General features: G+C 37.1%; 1 long non-coding RNA gene across 1 annotated transcript; it reads right to left on the minus strand.

Moving 5' to 3' along the window:
* Positions 1 to 12334: 12334 nt before the first annotated feature.
* Positions 12335 to 14069, minus strand: LOC125259423. Its single transcript, XR_007182801.1, has 3 exons — positions 14008 to 14069; positions 13135 to 13359; positions 12335 to 13030 (listed from the first exon to the last, which is right to left on the minus strand). It is a non-coding gene; the product is annotated as an uncharacterized LOC125259423 (long non-coding RNA).
* Between the last annotated feature and the right edge of the window lie 5470 nt (positions 14070 to 19539).

Here is a 19539-nt window from a genome sequence, read left to right on the forward strand (position 1 = left end):
CAGGGAAATTGTGACATGTGGCGTTAGGATGTTATTTTACTGCATCATTTTAAAAGTGTTTATAATAAATAAAACTGGTATTTATTGTACAGCATTTATGCAGAGTTAAATAAATATCTAAAAAAAAAATACTGTAATGCAATACAAATACAATACTGTAATCAGCTTAGCCCTATAAAACATACTGTACCATATTTGATACGTACATTCCTAAGGCCTTTAAATTATCAACATAATCAAAACTTTGCTGGAAAACCTGTTGCACACAATCTCTACTACATGCCTTTTGCCATCAGATTTATTGTTTATACGTTTTTTTTTGTTTTGTTTTGTTTTTTGCAAGGAAAAGGCCTTTTAGTGTAATTGTAAAAAAACATCCCCCTTCAGGTCATGGTTCACATGTCATTTAGTTGTGAAATCTTTACTGATTTTTATAAAGTAAATATAAGAATCACTTTTATATTGTTAGTAATATTTCAAGATGAACACTGGATTGAATCGTTTTTACATTATGGTATAAGGGAAATCTGAGGGGAGTCTTTTTTAATATGCTGGATTTTTTTCAACTTTTACATTTCCTTAAACTTTTAAGACCATTCTAGGTTCAGTTCTTAACATGTAGTGTACATCAACATATGTCTGAGAGCCTAAACCCCCACACCCTGTTCTCACATGGCGTTAAGATAACATGCATTTATACACCTACACACACACACACACACACACACACACACACACACACACACATGGCCGCCATTCCTTCACACAGCCAGCAATCAGTAATCAGAAACCTCTGGCCTGCTTTCCACACACAGAAAGAAGGCAACTGCCAAAGAGAGAGAGCGAAAAAAAAGATTTCACCCAGCCAGTTTACCAGGGCAGACAGCCAATACTGAGAAAGAGAAAAAGAGAGTGAAAGGGAGGGAGTGAAAGGGCAGGAAACTCCATACATAGCCAACAGGAAGACGAGAGTTAGGGAAGGAAGTGCCTTGTATGGTCACAAAGGTTTCCTGGCTGGCCACGAGAGACCACATTTCTTTAGCTGGTTGGCTCCCCGAGCCTGGATCACATGACACGCAGCGGGAGAGGAGAGTTTTCAGGGCCTGGGCCACAGCATGTGTTTATGTGTGTGTTCAGCGCTGAAGCCACTCCCTGCTCTCCTGCACTCCAGCCCTATCGCTCTGTTACGCAGCTCGCGGTGACTGGGCTAAGCTAATCCTTCCAGCTCAGACTGTGGTTATGTATGCTTTAAAAAAAATAAAAACCTCAAACAACCACTCAGGCTTAGCGAGTAATCAAACATTCCTTGTCGTCTTCTTTATGTCATAAACGACAAAACAAAACTGTTCGAACTTGTTTTGTTAGATGAGGAAAGTTCAACAAAATAAAAAGAGCAAATCCCACAGCCATAGAGAACTGCTAGCTGTGTTTGAGTTCCATTTTGGCCAGCTTTTTTTGATTAAATACTCATTTGTTTTATCTTATTGCACGTGAGTAAAACATCTCATGAGATTCTGGCCAGATATGAGGATCGGCAAAAGATTCAGTCTGCTTTCGTACTTGGTTTGAACCTGAGACGCTTAAGCATAAAGAGCATAATTAAGTCTATAATCTATCATTATGTGTATTTCTTCCATTGCTAAAAATCTATTAAATTCATCCTCAACTGTGGGATGACATTGATCATTATCATCACAAAGTGTTTCACTTTTCACTGTTATTTACCATAAAATATTGGATTTACCACAAAAACTTTAAATGAACACAAAGATAGGCAATTGTTTTTACTGGCTTTTCTTAAAACTTTTTTTTTTTTTTTTTTTTTTTTTTCTGAAAACAAGACTTAATGGCCTGGTTCCACAGACATGGCTTAGATTAAGCCAGGATTAGGCCTTAGTTCAATAAGGACATTTAAGTAGCTATTATAAATGTGCCTTAAAAAAAAAACATTACTGGTGTGCATCTTGAGACAAAACAATGGCACTGACATTTTAAGATATGTCAGTGCAATTTGTTTTCAGTTAAAACAGCTCAAACATGCATTTTAGTCTGGGACTAGCTTAAGCCTTGTCTGTGAAACTGGGGGTAAGTGTCTGAAAAGTGAAAACAGTACAGTTTGCACTTAAAGCTGCAGTCTGTAACTTTTTTTGGTTAAAAATAATCCAAAATCAATTTTTGAGCAAGTAAATAACCAGCCATTGTTCAAAACTATCTCCTTACCTTAGCCCGATTCACAACGGTAAGCTTGTTTTCTAATTCGGGTGGTACTGGTGGATTTCCGTGGGAAATTCGAACATGCCGCCATTGTCTATGCGTCATTATGTCACGTCTGTTTATATAAAGAAGGAGTTCCAGCTAGTAGGCTATATGGCATGTGGAGGATGCTGCTGGTAGTGGATCATTTATAGCCTTTTCTCACAGCAGCTGCAGTAATTAAATGTATCATTTTGATGGTGGATTGTAATCCAAGAAAGGTCCAAATGACAATCATCAGCGACAACTGGAGTTTCACCCATAGTCAAAAGCAAAAGACGGCGGACTGCGGAGTGGCTACAGAAATTGAAATCTACAGGTAACGCTAATACACACTAAATACACATAGTCACGCAATGCTGATGTTGTTAACATTAACAGTTTGAGAACAAAGTATAACAATAATAATTTGCATGGTTTGACGTGATCCGAGCTAAGCGATCGTTGGATTTAATCTCCATTGGTGGCGTGATTTATTGTAATGCTTTTTTTCTCAGTTGGTCAGAACAAAAGTAGCAGACATGTTACAACATTTTCCGGTGAAAATTCTTATTTTGGTCATACTTCCAAGACATAGAATCTATGATTCCGAAGTACAGTATCCACACCGGTGCGGTGACTGACAGCAAACATTAGATTCATCCACATGCCGTCATGCCGATCCACAACCCAACTAAAGATGATAATTCCGCAAATACCTGCAATTGCAGGTTTCAAACAGAGATGGCGACAAAGAGACAAAACTTACGGACTGCAGCTTTAAGTATATTTTTCATGGTTATAAGTATAATTAAAGTATATTTTCAGTAAGTAATCTTTTTAAAAGAATGCTGAAGTGTACCTTTTCACAGGGGTATATTTAGATATAAAATGTAAATGAAAAATGAAAATGATCCCATAATTTACTCACCCTCAAGCCATCCTAGGTGTATATGACTATTTTTTTTTTTCAGCCGAACACAATCAGAGTTGAAAAAATAAAAAATATCCTGGCTCTTCCAAGCTTTATAATGGGAGTAAATGGTACCATTTTTTTAAGGCAAAAAAAAAGCACATCCATCATCCATCATAAAAGTAATCCATACAGCTCCAGGGGATTGATAAAGACCTTCTGAAGTTAAGTGATGAGTTTTTGTTAAATTTTTTTTTAAAAAAAATCCATATTTATAACTTTATAAACTATAATAACTGCCTTCCGTTACTCAGTTTATTCTGTCATTTGCCCAAAATCTCATGTTATTAAAGATGAAGTGCTATGCATAGACTATTTAAGACAGTACTGGCTTTCTACGACTAAGATACTCTTCTCTGCTTCTCAAATACAAAAAACATTATCTTAAACTTTATATATATATATATATATATATATATAGTGTTTCTTGAGTAAAGAAAAGCTTATTCAAAGAACCAATTCTTTATTTAGCAGAGACAGTCCAAACTGTGTGCGCCACTTCATTTACGATAGAGGTGGGTGGAGTTATGAGGTTTGACTGACAGTTTCAGGATCCAGTGGAGTGAGGTTTAGCCTTTTTAATACTCTTGATTGGTTAAATGTTTGCAAAAACCACAGACAGATGTGACCAATAGTAATGATTTATGAAAAAAAAAAAAAAAAAAAGACTAAATATGGAGATACAGGGTTTCCGCCAGACAGCAAAGATATAGCAAAAAATGATCATATCATTAAGAAATTTCTAAGCTATAAAACACTTTGGTAAACCACAGCCCTCTGACAGCTCAGACTGTGCAGGTTCTCATTCAGGATTTCCATGAGGCTGTTTTACCTTATCAGCTCATGTGCAGAACAGCATCTGACCTTTTAAACTGCACTGAGAACATAATAGTCGATTTTCTAGCCTTTGTGGCAGTTAACGCTTGAAAGAGACAATCTGAAAAAGAGGGAGAGAAGACATGAAACAGAATCACAGAGATTTGAGTATTTAAGCCACGCCGATGTATCGATAGCAAGTCCTACGGGATGATTGACATGATGATGAGCGGAAATCGATTCACACTCATTGAATTATCATCAGCTGCTGCTGTCTGAAAGGATTCATTGTAACGACATGATTATTTTGGTGCATCACAAATCATTAATGATTGAGAAAATAAATGGTAATAATTATGATTTTGTTAGCAGAGAAGCTTGTAGGAAATTCATGTTAGTGTTTGTGAAAGATACAAATCTATTGTTGATATATCAGAGCAGCCGTTGTTTAATTTCAAAGAAAGTTTAGAAGCTCCATAATTCCTGGAATAATTTACATAAAATATGTAGATAATCATAGCAGGTGCATGTTTGCTGAATAATAAAAATATTGCTTTTTAACACTTACAGAGGCTCAGATGCATACTAGGACTTCAGGAGCTTTTTTAATACAGACCCAGAGAAAGAGAGAGTTGTGTGTGCGTTATTCATAAATCTTCTCTGCATGTGACATGTATAAGTCCATACACCTGCTCTAGAAAGAGAAGATGATAGATTGATGTGTGTGTGTGTGTGTGTATGTGCGTTTTTGTGATTTATGAGGACACAAATTTGTATAATGACATGGGTATTACACTGGTATTTTACAATGTAAACACAAAATATGAGGACATTTCATGAGTCCTCATATTTAAAATAGCTTTAAAAACATACTAAACAATGTTTTATTAAAAATGTAAAAATGCAGAATGTTTTCTGTGATGCGTAGGTTTAGGGGTAGGGGAAGTGTAGGGGGATACAATGTACAGTTTGTACAGAATAAAAAAATTATGCCAATGGAATGTCCTCACTTTGATAGCAAAAAAAAAAACCTGTGTGTGTGTGTTTGTAGGGATGGGCTGGGCTGCAGACAAGAAGGTAATGAAGCAGACATCCATATTCTGTAAATTCATAAGATACGTTCACACACCCGCATTGTGTGCATTCATAGAACAAGTTCTCATAAAAACACAGGTGATGGACAATATAATGTAAACACAGAACAATATATTAATGGCACTAGAGAGCAGCAGGGCCACCTTTCACCTTCAGTCCCTCCAGGAATGCTGCCATACCTGAAAAGTGCATCACTGCATATTGCACCACTCTGTAAGAAAAAAATATTCATCGTCTAGTTTTTCGCAGCAGTGCCACAACTATTTTGGGTTCCTCAAAGAACCTTTCAGTGCTTAAAAGAGCATTTTTTCTTAGTGTAAAAAACATGTTAATAATCTAAGAACCCTTTTCCACTGGTTCCATGGATGTTAAAGGCAATTCATGGAACTATATATATTCTTTATTAGAACAGCATTTATTTGAAACAGAATCTTTTGAAACATTATACATTTCTTTACTGTCACTTTTGATCAATTTAATGCATCCTTGCTGAATAAAAGTATTAATTTCTTTCTTTAATTTAGTGACCCCAGACTTTTGAACAGTGGCGTATAATGTTACAAAAGCTTTGTATTTCAGATAAATGCTCTTTTGAACTTTCTATTAATCAAAGAATCCTAAAACACAACTATTTTCAACATTACTTAATAAATGCAGCCTTGGTGAGCATAGGAGACTTCTTTTAAAACATTAAAAACATTACAGATCCCAAACTTATGAATGGCAGTGTGTGTGAATAAATACATAAACCCAATTCCTATCAACCAATAAGGATGTTAAGCAACATGTCCATCTTGGCAAAATTATGTTCACCATATAATGAAATCATGAGACCATATTACCTTCCTCTGGTTTCTGCTATTCATCACACATTAGGTTATATGTATTTGTATGTTGTTCTTGAACACAAGCAGTTTGTGAGTGGCACTTGTCCCATTAATTCCAGCTTTCTAAAGTTCAGAATGTACAGTTTTGGTCTCTGACATGCTGATTCAATGCTGTTGCAATTTTTGAGGCTGTATTGTTGCAGCTATCTGTGATGTGTCTCTGTCACTGAGCTGTGGCCTGTGCTGTCATTATTTTGAGACTGTTCGTCTTGACTCATTAGACATTTTTGCACCTGCAGTTTGTTCTCTTTGGAAATCTGTTAGCTTCTTAAAAAGAAAATGTATTGAAAACCTGAAGTAAGCTACTTATTGACAACAAGATTTTGTACATTTTCTAAAGAAAATGTGCTTGCTGAGCAAAAGTCACCAACACATTATAGTGTTGTCAGGTGATGGCTAGGGTGTTGCTATGTGGTTCATAAGATGTTTTAAGTGGTTTTATAAAGATGTATTTTGATTGTTGATTAGAAATTAGATGTTCTGAGGTGTTTTTAATTATGTTCCTTTATGTGATTTGTAGGGTGTTCTTAGTGGTTGGTTGGGTATTTTAAAAATAGTTTGCTAGGGTGTTGCTATGTTTCTAAGGTGTTCTTGATTTTAGCACATTTCTATGTAGTTGTCTGGGTGTTTTTAAAGTTGCTAGGGTGTTGCTATGTTTCTAAGGTGTTCTTGGTTTTAACAAATTTCTATGTAGTTGCCAGAGTGTTTTTATGGTTGCTAGGGTGTTGCTATGTTTCTAAGGTGTTCTGGGTGTTAACACATTTCTATGTAGTTGTTAGGGTGTTTTATGGTTGCTAGGGTGTTGCTATGTTTCTAAGATGTTTTTGGTTTTAGCACATTTCTATGTAGTTGTCTGGGTGTTTTTAAAGTTGCTAGGGTGTTGCTATGTTTCTAAGGTGTTCTTGGTTTTAACAAATTTCTATGTAGTTGCCAGAGTGTTTTTATGGTTGCTAGGGTGTTGCTATGTTTCTAAGGTGTTCTGGGTGTTAACACATTTCTATGTAGTTGTCAGGGTGTTTTATGGTTGCTAGGGTGTTGCTATGTTTCTAAGATGTTCTTGATTTTAGCACATTTCTATGTAGTTGTCTGGGTGTTTTTAAAGTTGCTAGGGTGTTGCTATGTTTCTAAGGTGTTCTTGGTTTTAACAAATTTCTATGTAGTTGCCAGAGTGTTTTTATGGTTGCTAGGGTGTTGCTATGTTTCTAAGGTGTTCTGGGTGTTAACACATTTCTATGTAGTTGTTAGGGTGTTTTATGGTTGCTAGGGTGTTGCTATGTTTCTAAGATGTTTTTGGTTTTAGCACATTCTATGTAGTTGTCAGGGTGTTTTTAAGGTTGCTAGGGTGTTGCTATGTTTCTAAGGTGTTCTTGGTTTTAACACATTTTTATTTTGCTAGGGTGTCGCTAAGTAATTTCTAAGATGTTTTGAGTTGTATTTAGCACATTGCTATGTGGTTCTTGTGTAGTTAATGATTTATAAGTGTTTTTGTTTGGTTACTAGGATGTTGATGTGGTTTTAGCCATAAGTTGCTATAAGGTTGTCAGGGTTTTCTTGGTTGTTGCTATAGCAATGATGGGCAACTTTGGTCCTGGATGGCCACTGTCCTGCAGAGTTTATCTCCAACCTTGATCAAACTCACCTGCTTGTAGCTTTCTAGTAATCCTGAAAACCTTGATTAGCTTGTGTGTTTGATTAGGGTTGGAGCAAAACTTGCAAAAGGTGCCAAAACGCTTGTTGTTGTGTAAATGAATGGGCAAAATGCCTAAAAAGTTTTAGGTTTTTAGTTAAAAAATTGTGTTGTGTAAAGACCCCTAAAGTTGACATTTATTTTTCTTATGATTTTTTAATAATTTTATCCATCCACCATGCACGTGTGACTTCCTGACTCACGCCTTGATGAACTCCAGCACATGCACACACAAACATGGCTTGGCTCAGTGTCAGACAGTAAATAATGGGCATCCCATAGGAGGTTACTTCACTCAGCAAGATTGTCAGGGTCATGGCAAGTGCCTTTACAGTGTGGGACACATGCGTGGCATTGCTAGCGTTCCTCTGGTTGGAGGAATGTGTGTTCCCTGCATTCATTTTGTTATAAGATTTCCCCAGTGGAAGTGCAGAAGCAGTTCAGCTGAAGAACAGGACACTGTTGGATGTGCTTTTGGACCTGGCAGATGTCAGTGAGTAAGAAAAGTACAGCTGAAAGAAATCGGCTTTAAAGCTGTTGTTTTAAAATACTTCCTCCTATTCCAGTTCAATATACAGCAACATCGAGGTTGATTTCAAGTTCATTTCATGCTATTAGTGTCAGAAACTGTTAACACATAAGCTAAACTATAAGCAGCCAATATGTTAGCAGTACATATGTGGTTTGAATATTATATATGTTTTCAAAAATGTTATTTTGTCATGGTTGTGTGTACTAAGGGTACGTGTACACAACGACGATGCACTAAAAACGGAAAAGTTTTTCCTTTGCATTTTTCACGTACTGATGACAACGTTGTCAAAACGACCACGTCACACATATCCACGAAAACAATTAAAAACCCTGTATTATTCATGCCAGGCCAGTAGTTGGCGATGTCACTTTGTAAAGAAACAAAGCCTATAGACTGAACACGCATACGCTTGGCATCATCGTTTTCACAAATTTGCATTTTTGTTTTATTTTGTTGTTTTGTTTACATGGAGACGATAGCGGTTTTCATTTTCAGGCTCCCAAAATGGCATTGTCGTGTAAATAAATGGCCAAAACACATACAAAGTTTTCTGTTTTTAGTTGAAAACCATGTTGTTTAAACGGCCTCTAAGACCCCCTTGAGTCTGACATTTTCAAAATGTCAGCATTTTCAAAAGTTTGCATTTTCAGGCTCCCAAAATGGCATTGTTGTGTAAATAAATGGCCAAAACACATAAAACGTTTTCTGTTTTTAAGTTGAAAACCATGTTGTTTAAACGGCCTCTAAGACCCCCTTGAGCCTGACATTGGTTCAACCAATGGTGTAAGTTGAGCTGGGACTAACTGTTTGTCCAACCAACGACAGACAGGTGGTGTTTGCGGAAAAAAAAACTCAGGAAACTGTCATTATTCTTGCAATTACATTTGGTGCAGCTAATGGCACAGAAATGACACAGTGCACTGAAAAAAGTGTGTGGGAATATATGTGTGTGTGTCTAAAAAATGCATTTATCACTTACCTCTTCAACCTCAACATACGCTGATAATTGCTTTCTGACATCCATTAATGTCAGTAAGCTTTTGATGAGCGCTTGAGAGGGAAGTTCTCTACTTCTCCATTAAAGTAAACAGAATTTCGATTTTCATGTGCAGGAGTGCTCTGCCTGATCATAGAAAACTGCCTTCTGACAATATAAACCACATTTCAAGCTTCAGAGCTGATATTTTTAAATAGTGTGTGCTGTAATTCAGCATCTTTCACACTTGTGTAGATTCTTTCTCAGTGCCATGCAAACATCTGACCTGCTATAAACCAAACGCCTCTCAGCTACATAAAATTTGTCATTGCTATGGACTCTGTGACACATCACTGAGACTCTTTTGAAATCAGGCCTTTCAACAAATTCCCGAGGACGTTATGAACGAGCGATAAGTTACATCTGCTTTAAAGGCCAATATCAAGCAGAGGAGAATGGCTGGCGAACTGAAGCCGACGGGTAAAAGCAGAGCGCTCATTTCCATTCTTATTCGAGCTTTTACCCTGTTGAACCAGATGGAATAACAGCACGGATCGGAGGGTCATTATTCACAATGGAGTTCTATTAGGGCGCATCAGGGTCCACGGCTGAGCCGCAGCCGGCTGGTGTGAATAACACTTAACAGAGCCCGTATTTCCAACGGGGGGAGAGGGGAAAAAATACCTGCGAGGTACTCTTTTGTAATCCGACGCAATTATCTGAGGCTTCACGTACATTAGAGCCGGAGAATAGTGCAGGTTAGAAGTAGGGGAGGTTAGAGGGGGTTATTGTGTATTTATAGCGCTGCGGCTGCTTGACAGGCTGGGTCTGCAATCCAATCACGGCTTAACGCTGTAATGAGGATGGGTGTCGGAGCGGCAGGGTTTTTAGGGAAAGTGAGTGTATTTTTCTTCCCTTTTTTCCTCTAGTGATTTTGTGTTTAACCTGGAATAGCTACAGGTTAGGGTTGTGAATACCCATGAGTGTCGCTGTAATGGACAATAACATGTTAAAAGCACATGAGATGTATTACATTAGCACTTTATGTGGCTCAGTTTGTATGTGGACTGCCCTCAGTGTACACGTCAGAACCAGACAACATATAGTCTATAGCCAACATAATATCAAAATACATATAAAAATGTAAAAAAAAAAAAAAAAACTGACATTACTTCGGTGTCAGAGTGTTTGGAACTGTGAGACAACAGTTCTTTTCCTTTTTGAGTAACTTAGGTTTCAGATCAGTTTTGAACAGTTAGTGTGTATATTCTTCTCCATCAACAAATAGTTTCAAAAGAACTATTTGCTTTTTTTGCATGTTGCCAAGCAACGCACAGATTGATAGCTGGTCTGGAGCGATATAAATTTCCCATCCTATTCAAGTGGTAGTGTTAATTTTGACAGCAAATTTTGATTTAGTTTTAGTCATAGTCTTTTGACTAAAATGCCATTTAGTTTTAGTCATATTTTAGTCATCGGAAATTGTTTTAGTTTTAGTCAACTAAATATCATACGATTTTAGTCGACTAAATCCACAGTAGATTTAGTCAACTAAAATCTAATTTAGTTGAATTGTAATGCATTAAGTAAGCATTTCTCTAACAATACACAGATCCAATACACGGTTATACATCTGATATACTCTTTAAATTGTTTATGTTCACTTAAGACAACCAACTGTACTTTACTCGCCAAAGCGGATGGTTTTTGACCGTTCAAGTGCAAAAACACACAAAAGAGAGCTCAATTCAGTACTTGTCAGGGATTGACACACTTATCATTGAGGTACTAATATAGTTTTTGTTTAAAATTTTGATTATATTCGATTTTTAGTTTTTCTGCTTTGATTGTAATTTTAGTTAAAAGTTTTAGTAATTTTTTATGTTTATGTCTTTTAGTTTGTCTATATAGTTTTTTTTATTATTTCTGTTTTAGTTATTTTAGTACATCAGGTTAAGCTAAAGCTTGGAAACTAGATTAAATAAAATAAGTTGACATTTTTTATATATTTATTTTATTTCAGTTAATGTTTATTTCAAGTAATGAAGATTTTTTTATGTTTTTTTATGGATTTTTTTATGGATTTTTTATTTTTTTTTAATGGTTTTTAGGTTTTGTTAACTATAATAGCCCTTACAATATATAGAATAATGTGTCAAATAATGTTCTTAGTCTTTCCTTCCTGTGACAGAAACAGTAGTTTACTATGAATTAAATAGAAATTAAATGAAATACAGTTTATTGTGCAAACAAAATAACAATAATAATTAAAAACGCATTTTTATTTAGTCATCATCTCGTTTTTGTGAGAGAAACCCAATTTGAGCAATTGTGATATGAGAAAAAACACATCCTGAATTCTGAACCGCATACTAGTACACTACCCGTACTATGATTACCATACCTTTCTATGGCAGAAATAGTAATAGTAGTATGTGATCAAATTCAGTGTGTTTTTTTCTCGCAACAAGAACCTTAATGTTATGAAGCGACGAGAACACTTTTTGTGCGCCAAAAAAACAAAAACAAAATAAGGACTTTATTCAACAATATCTTGTGATGGGCGATTCCAAAACACTGCTTCATGAAGCTTCGAAGCTTTATGAATCTTTTGTTTTGAAGCAGTGGTTCAGAGCATGTATCAAGCTACCAAAGTCACACCCCCCAGTGGTGAACCACTGAAATTTCAAAACACTTATGACGTAACAAAGCCTCGTTTACTGAAATCACATGACTTTGGCAGTTTGGTACACGCTCCGAACCACTGATTCAAAACAAAAGATCCGTAAAGCTTCAAATCTTCATGAAGCAGTGTTTTGAAATCGCCCATCACTAGATATTGTTGAATAAAGTTGCTATTTTGTTTTTTTGTGGTGCACAAAAAGTATTCTTGTTGCTTCATAACATTAAGGTTGAACCACTGTAGTCACGTGAACTGTTTCAAATATGTTTTTAGTAGCTTTCTGGGCATCTGAATGTGTTAATAGTCTTGCTGGCAATGGAGGCCTCACTGAGCCATTGGATTTTATCAAAAATATCTTAATTTGTGTTCTGAAGATTAACGAAGGTCTTACGGGTGTGGAACTACATGAGGGTGAGTAATTAATGACAGAATTTTCATTTTTGGGTGAACTAACCCTTTAATTCCAGATAGAGTTTTAATACAGGCATCATAATAATTATTAATATATAATAGCCTATATTATTAATAATAATTAATAATTGTCACAAGAATGTATTTTTAATTCATACATTAGATAAAAACAAGTGAGATTTCAGTGGTATTTTGATCACTAACTAAATCTGAAATCTGGTCACCTTACAAATTTTACCAGAACTAACTACTGCACTAAACCAAAAACTATTCCAGATTTCCGAGAACACTAACAGTATCAGTTCTGCAAAATGGCATGAATTTTGTTAAACAATGTAATATGGAAATTTGGATGTTGACAACAAAGCCAGTCTAACACTCTCCTCATTCTCACGCAAGAAGCCAAATCAATTCCGTACAAAAATCTTTTACATTAACATGATTTTAAAATGGTTGACATTAAAAAAAAAAATCCATAGAAATGTGAGAGCATGTAGCCAACATTCAATCCACAGAACATATCTTCACTGGTCAGCGTGCAGCTCAGCAATCTATTACACGCAGGTTCTGCACAGCTTATATTAGTATGTTATTTGTATTGCTCTAATTTCTGGCTGGTAAGAGACTACACATTTTCACAGCAGGTAGCCCAGCTTCCCTGCCACATGCCCACGCACCCTGGTGACATCAGCCTCCATAGAGAAGAGAGATTGGTTCCACCTCATCACAAGGATCCTAAAAATACCACAGCTTCTTTCACTGTATCAAAGACAACCATAGAGGGGGCACAGGAAAGTGAAAGGTGCCAGGCATTTTGACTTGAACAAACACATACTCACATGATGGTCCTCGTCCTTTCTGTCTCTTGAATAGATAAACTACTCTTCAGCTCCATGGTGCCTTTAGTTTGTACACCTTGCATTGTGTGAATCCGTGGCCTTGCAGCTATGTAAACACCGCAGCGGTATTCACTTCGTATTCCAGTTCTCTTGTAGCCGTGCCTATTACAAAGACTGTCACCAAGCAGTATTTGAATTCCCAGTCTCGCGTCCCTGCAAGGATGCCTGTGGCAACAGAGGCAAAGAAAACAACTATGGCATGACACAACAACAACAGCAACAAATTATAATCCCTAGATATTCACGCATATACAAAATATTAGACTACTAATACAATCAAGAGAACAGTTATTTCTGCAGGAACCTACTGTACGTTCTGCTCTTCTTTAGTGTTGTTTTGAGTAGCATAATGTGTGTGGATATATAACATAAATCATATAACATACAGTCTCTGTTTAATGTATGAGGTTGTGTTTGACACACACACACACACACACACACACGTTGGGTTTTCATGTTTTATATGGACATGATGATTTTTATACGGTATAAACATTCCTTTACCCCTAAACCTGGATGAAGAATGGTAAAATAAGTTCTAAGCTAATTGTAGTTATGAAGTAATCAAGTTGAACTATTTGCAAATAATATTTTATTTCAAAATGTGCACACATTCACTTTTATTCGTATGTCTAATATGTCGAAAACGCAAACGTTCGTCACGATCATTCATGAATTACATGAATCATTATCGCATATTTTCGATTCAAAACGACGACATTTCATAAAAAGTCGAGTAATTTGCATCACTAAGTAGTCTATTACTGTCGGTCGCTGAATATGTCTATCGTAAAACAGTTGTCTAAAACTTACTACATCTATTTCCATCTTTCCACGAATTCTCGTTGCGTTGTCACAGTGACAGTAAGACCCGCCTTCTTTGATTTGATTGGCCATCTCGATCATTTGGACATTGACGAGCTCCGTTAGACCACTGACGTAAGCAGCCTAAAAATTTAAAGTTAAAATTATGTTTTTAATGTTGTTTATATGTCTATATGTGGTGTTTTTAATATGCTTGAAGACAAACCATGTGCAAAATCATATCACCATTGCTGAGTATTTAGGTTACTCCTTAAAACTTAAGAGAAAAAAGACAGTCTCAAACCTGCAGTTTGAAATCGCTGGTGTCTGTGACGTCACAAACTCCCTTGTAACCAATCACATCAACTTGCTGATGGGCATTAGCATATTAGGTCACCGTGATCCAGGAACATGTCTTAAAGCAGAACTAAGTAACTTTTTTTACCTTCATAAATAGTTTTCTAAGTCCTTACAATGGTTAATTGACTTGCAGTGGTGTGTTTGAGGCATACACTAACCCCCTCTGGCACATCTATGCCAAAAAAACAGCACTTGCAAGTTGAGCTGCACCGACCCGACACAATCTCGCCTCATGTTCACGCTCATGTGAGAGTGACAAAATGCTTTACGGTAATTCAAAAACAATAAAAATTACCCACCTCCATTGAGATTTCTTGTACTGTATTTGCAAAACTACTGCGCTGGTGAGCGTTGTAGTCCAGAGCTGTGCTTGGAGTATTTACGACAGTGTGATTCACTGAAGGAACCTGTAGGGGGAGCTTCGCAAATCTTACTGAGTTCCGCTTTAAGCCGAGTTCAGAATGCACGATTTTAGCCCCTGATTTTGGCTCGCTGACAGGTTTTGAGAAATCACGACAAATGGCCGAAATCACAGGCAAATCGCGAGGTGTGAATGAGCAAAGACGCGATCTGAGAGAATCAAAATCCTGCTGTGTGAAAAGTGTTCTGACTGAAAACTACATCGCCAATGACCGACAGCCAATGAGAGACCAAGATACAGAGCAGCCGGGAGTTTGGGGAGGAGTTATAGACCACAATATCAGCAATCCTTGTTCCTCGCGTCTCTCCAACCATTTCCTCCTCCATATTCTTCTTTTCTTTTTCTTGTTTTCGCTGCAAATCAGCGCACAGACAATTCGTATTGCAAGCTTCTTGCAGGCTACCATTTTTAATAATAATAATCCCAGTCTCACGTGAGAACTCCGGTCTTGCACGCATGATATTGCGTTGTTTCCTTGTCACATCTCGTGTGTGTTTGGTTGTGAAACGTAGTTTGCGTGCCAGACAGAGTTGTCGGCGATTCTTCCTATTGTAAAGTCATGCAGTGTGAAACCTTCTGTCGCCGGTCCATCGTGCAGTGCGAACACAGCAGCGACAGAATGCTGGCCAAGATAGTCATGCAGTGTGAAAAGAACAGTGACCCGACTACTTTGAAAATCGTGCAGTCTGAACTCGGCTTTACTTGGCAAAATCATGGTGACCTAGTCTCGAGAGAAGTCAGGTTATCCCCGTATATTTTTCTGTCGATATGAAAAATTGTGTAGATTTAGCAATATGGCAGGTCTATAATATATGTTATGATGAACTATATGCCTTTCTCCACTGACGTTCTGAGTTCTTCAAACTGTTTGAAAGGATACTGATTGTTAGAAGGCAGCTGTGTGACTCTGACATGGCCAATGGGAACATGGTTTGTGTAGCATTAGCAACACATTATTAGCTGTTTGATAACATAGTCAAGCAAAAGGATAATCACATTAATTACCGTTATGTGTCCGATGTTGTAAAGAGCGATAACATTGTGCAGCCTATACCTCAGTTACTGTGCGTTCACACCGCCGCCGGCGAGAAGGTCAAATTTCGCCTTGGCTGCCCTGCCAACAACGCTGTACTGTGCGTTCAAACCGCCGCCGGCAGGAGGATCAAAGTAAATGACAAGTTGTGGCAACCAATCGGAATCCTCTCAAGCGAGGACCTCTGAGGATCGGTTGCCGCTGAACTGCGTCATAGCTCATTACCATAAAGATGACCTGACTTCAACTCTCCTCGACACTCTCACCGGAGCTCGCCGCCGGCTCACATTGAAAATGAATGACTTCCTGTCACTTTGACGCTCTCACTGGCAGCAGTGTGAATGCACGGTAAGTTGACCAAGTGGATCTCTGAGCTGCGTGAGCAATTGGAGGTGGGGCTAATTTGCATATTCATTGATCCGCGTATTAAATGAGGCAAGGGTTTAGAGTTACATTCAAGCTAGTTTAAGGCATGAAGAATTTTTTGGTGATCAAGGATGATTTTTTTTTTATTTATTTTAAACTTTATTTAGTAATAGTTTTTAAATGACAGTTGTTTTTCAGAACAAAGGTCCAAAAAGGAAACAATAGTACGGTATACCAAATGTATAAATGTACTAGTTACAGATACATTTACCTGATACACAAGATAAAGAGGTTAAAGATGAATTTTAAGGGATAAAATTATTGACTACAGGGGGACTTAACTTTTAAAACTTTTTGTCATCCTAACAACAAACAGCTTTACTCATTCTACACTAATATAACCTGCACCAAACTCCACCTATTTTGGTATATTGCCATCTTTGTGGGGACATTTTGTCCCCATAACGCAGGGTTTACCAGGACCACACACACACACACACACACACACACACACACACACACACACACACACACACACACACACACACACACACACACAATATAAACCATATAACATAAAGTCTTTGTATAATGTATGATGATGCATTTAATGGCTGTTTTACATCACAGCTGATAGAGATGTGTTTCATTACATGGGAATGTATTTCTCATTTTGACATCAGCTTTCCTCATTTGGCATCCATTGATGAAGCGGTCATCATCCTTACTGGCATGTGCCATTAGTCAGTGGCTTTAGCATGAAGAAAGCCATTGTTCAGTTACATAACTGAATGTTTCATTCATATCACTTATTGCATTATTTATCACAGCTAAAGTTCACACACACACACACACATGATGGCGTTACCTAACAAGAGGCGTGATGGATTTGTGATGCCGCGGCTCTCTCTGTTGTCATGGTTAAATGTGATCAGATCAGGCCATGAGAAACTTGTGTGTGACATTCCAACATTCATGTGTGTATGCATTTCTTTACACTTCCATTACAGCTGTAAGCATGACTGTGAGGACTTTAGCTTTTGAATGGCATGATAAATCATTGAAATCAGTATCTAAATGAAATGCCTGAGTATTGGTCATCTAGTGAGGGTTATTTGGAGTGAAACACAGATGGACAGTTGGCCGTGGTGTGTATCTGTGTGCGTCAGGGCAGGTGTCAGCACCATGGCGAGAAGCTGCTCTCACTGTAATTGACAGGTGGTGTGTGTTACGGCTGAAGTGAAGTGACATCACTGGCATGAACGCAGCAAGTGTAAATGACACAGGACATGCGGAAAAGTGCCGGAACATTCTGCCCAGACCAGCAGGACAAAATATAGTCAAGGAATTCACGGCTTCAGCTCATGTTTAAGAAGATTTTGTAATGACAATTCTGTTAGGTCAATACGCAAGCCTTTTTTTATGCTTCCTACTCTTTCACAGGATTCTGCAGGAAAGGGGCCGTGACACTACAAACAGCCTTTCACTCCCGGATCTTCCCCTGCGTCTCTAGCAGATGTGTGATGCGTCCAGACTGATGCTCCTCCTGTGCAGCAGATTGAATGATGTCACTGCTGGCTACTGCAGTTTCCCAGAGCATGCGATCACGATCACAGATGCGATTTCACATCTGCACAGCTCAGTTCTCTGGTAATTTGACATATAATGGCCTTAGAGCGCATCACGTCCCGTCCAATTTGCTTAATATGTGTAAACAATTAAAACATTTACATTTAAGTTTCTAGCATACGCTTTCCTACTAAAGCAGCTTGCAATAAATTGCACAAGTGCATGTTGAGGCACATGTTTCATGAATGTTTGCTTGTAAGAAATGAAGAATGATCTGTTCTGACAATGAGCAGCAGAATGAATTTTTGCAGAAGCTCATACAAGATCAGTATCCATGTAGTTTTTTTGAATTTTTAAATATTTTTTTCCCCATCAAACTGCTTATGTACAAACAACTTTTTGTCCATACCGCCAAGCAGCATGTCTAGAAATGGGAGTCAGGGTGGGGCAGAGAGTAATAAACTTGAGTAATAATGTTCCTGCTGAAGTTGATGCCTGTTTCCCAAAACTACATTAGTGCCCAAAACGTTGCCCTGTGTGGAGCACCTTTATATAACAGATGGATAGCTTTACTTTTTAATACAAACCCTGCAGGAGGAAAATGACTTTTTGCTTTGTATTAGTCATGTCCAGTGTGGACAGCTCATAGTGAAACTGCTGTGAGTGTTTCATGGTCCATTGGCAGATAGGATGTGCATTATTGATGAGTCACAGAGCAGGTGTATACTTTTGGGTTTTGAAATTTGTGTTTCAAAGATTTTGATGCAAATAGTGACATATTTGATGATTGTAATCAAGTTAGGTGGTTGCAAAGATTCAAACAGGTCAGTTGGAAGATTTTAGGAGGTATGTCATTAGGGAAAGAATTATATCAGTGCTTAACAATGGACAATAAAAAAAAGAAAGAAAGTCAGTGACAACCCCACTGATATATAAACACAAGTATGCATATCTTAACCCAGTAAATAAACGCTGCCAATATATAAAAGTGATGCTGATAATGCACAAGAGCTGCACAAATATAGATAAATTGAGAATCATGATTTTTTTTGTTTGTTTGTTTGTTTGTTTCAAACAGTGATCACAATTCTCCCACGGTCATTCTGAACAGACAAAAAAAAATGTTAACACTTTACAATAAGGTTCATTAGTTAAACATTAGTTAATGTATTAACTAACATGAACTAACCATGAGCAATACATTTGTTACTGTATTTACTAATCTTCGTTAAGGTTAGTTAATGAAAATACAGTTGTTCATTGTTTGTTCATGTTAGTTCATAGTGCATTAACTAATGTTAACAAGATTCTAATAATGTATTAGTAAATGTTGAAATTAACATTACCAAAGATTAATAAGAGCTGTTCATTATTAGTTAATGTTAACTAATGAACATTATTGTAAAGTGTTACCAAATAATTATTAGACAAAATGTTAATTGCTAATTGCAAAATGTTAATAGATTGTTAACGCATAAAATGATAACAGTCTATTTAAAATGTTTCAGAAAAATAAATCCTTGGGTTTGGTGAATGATTCAATGACTCACTCATAAATGCTACACTTGTTTCATTACTAGATGAATTAGCATTTTTGAGGGGCCGTTTTCACCATTTTCAACTAAAAATGGAAAACTTTTTATGCGTTTTGGCCATTCATTTACATGGCAACAGCATTTTGGTTGCCTGAAAACGCAAACTTTTGAAAACGAGTTTCAAAGTGCAAGTTTAAAAAAAAAAACAGTGTAAACAACATGTTTACAGTGCGCATAACATGTTCATTCTTGTTTCA

This window comes from Megalobrama amblycephala, linkage group LG23, assembly GCF_018812025.1.
Source record: "Megalobrama amblycephala isolate DHTTF-2021 linkage group LG23, ASM1881202v1, whole genome shotgun sequence".
Taxonomy (NCBI): Eukaryota; Metazoa; Chordata; class Actinopteri; order Cypriniformes; family Xenocyprididae; genus Megalobrama; species Megalobrama amblycephala.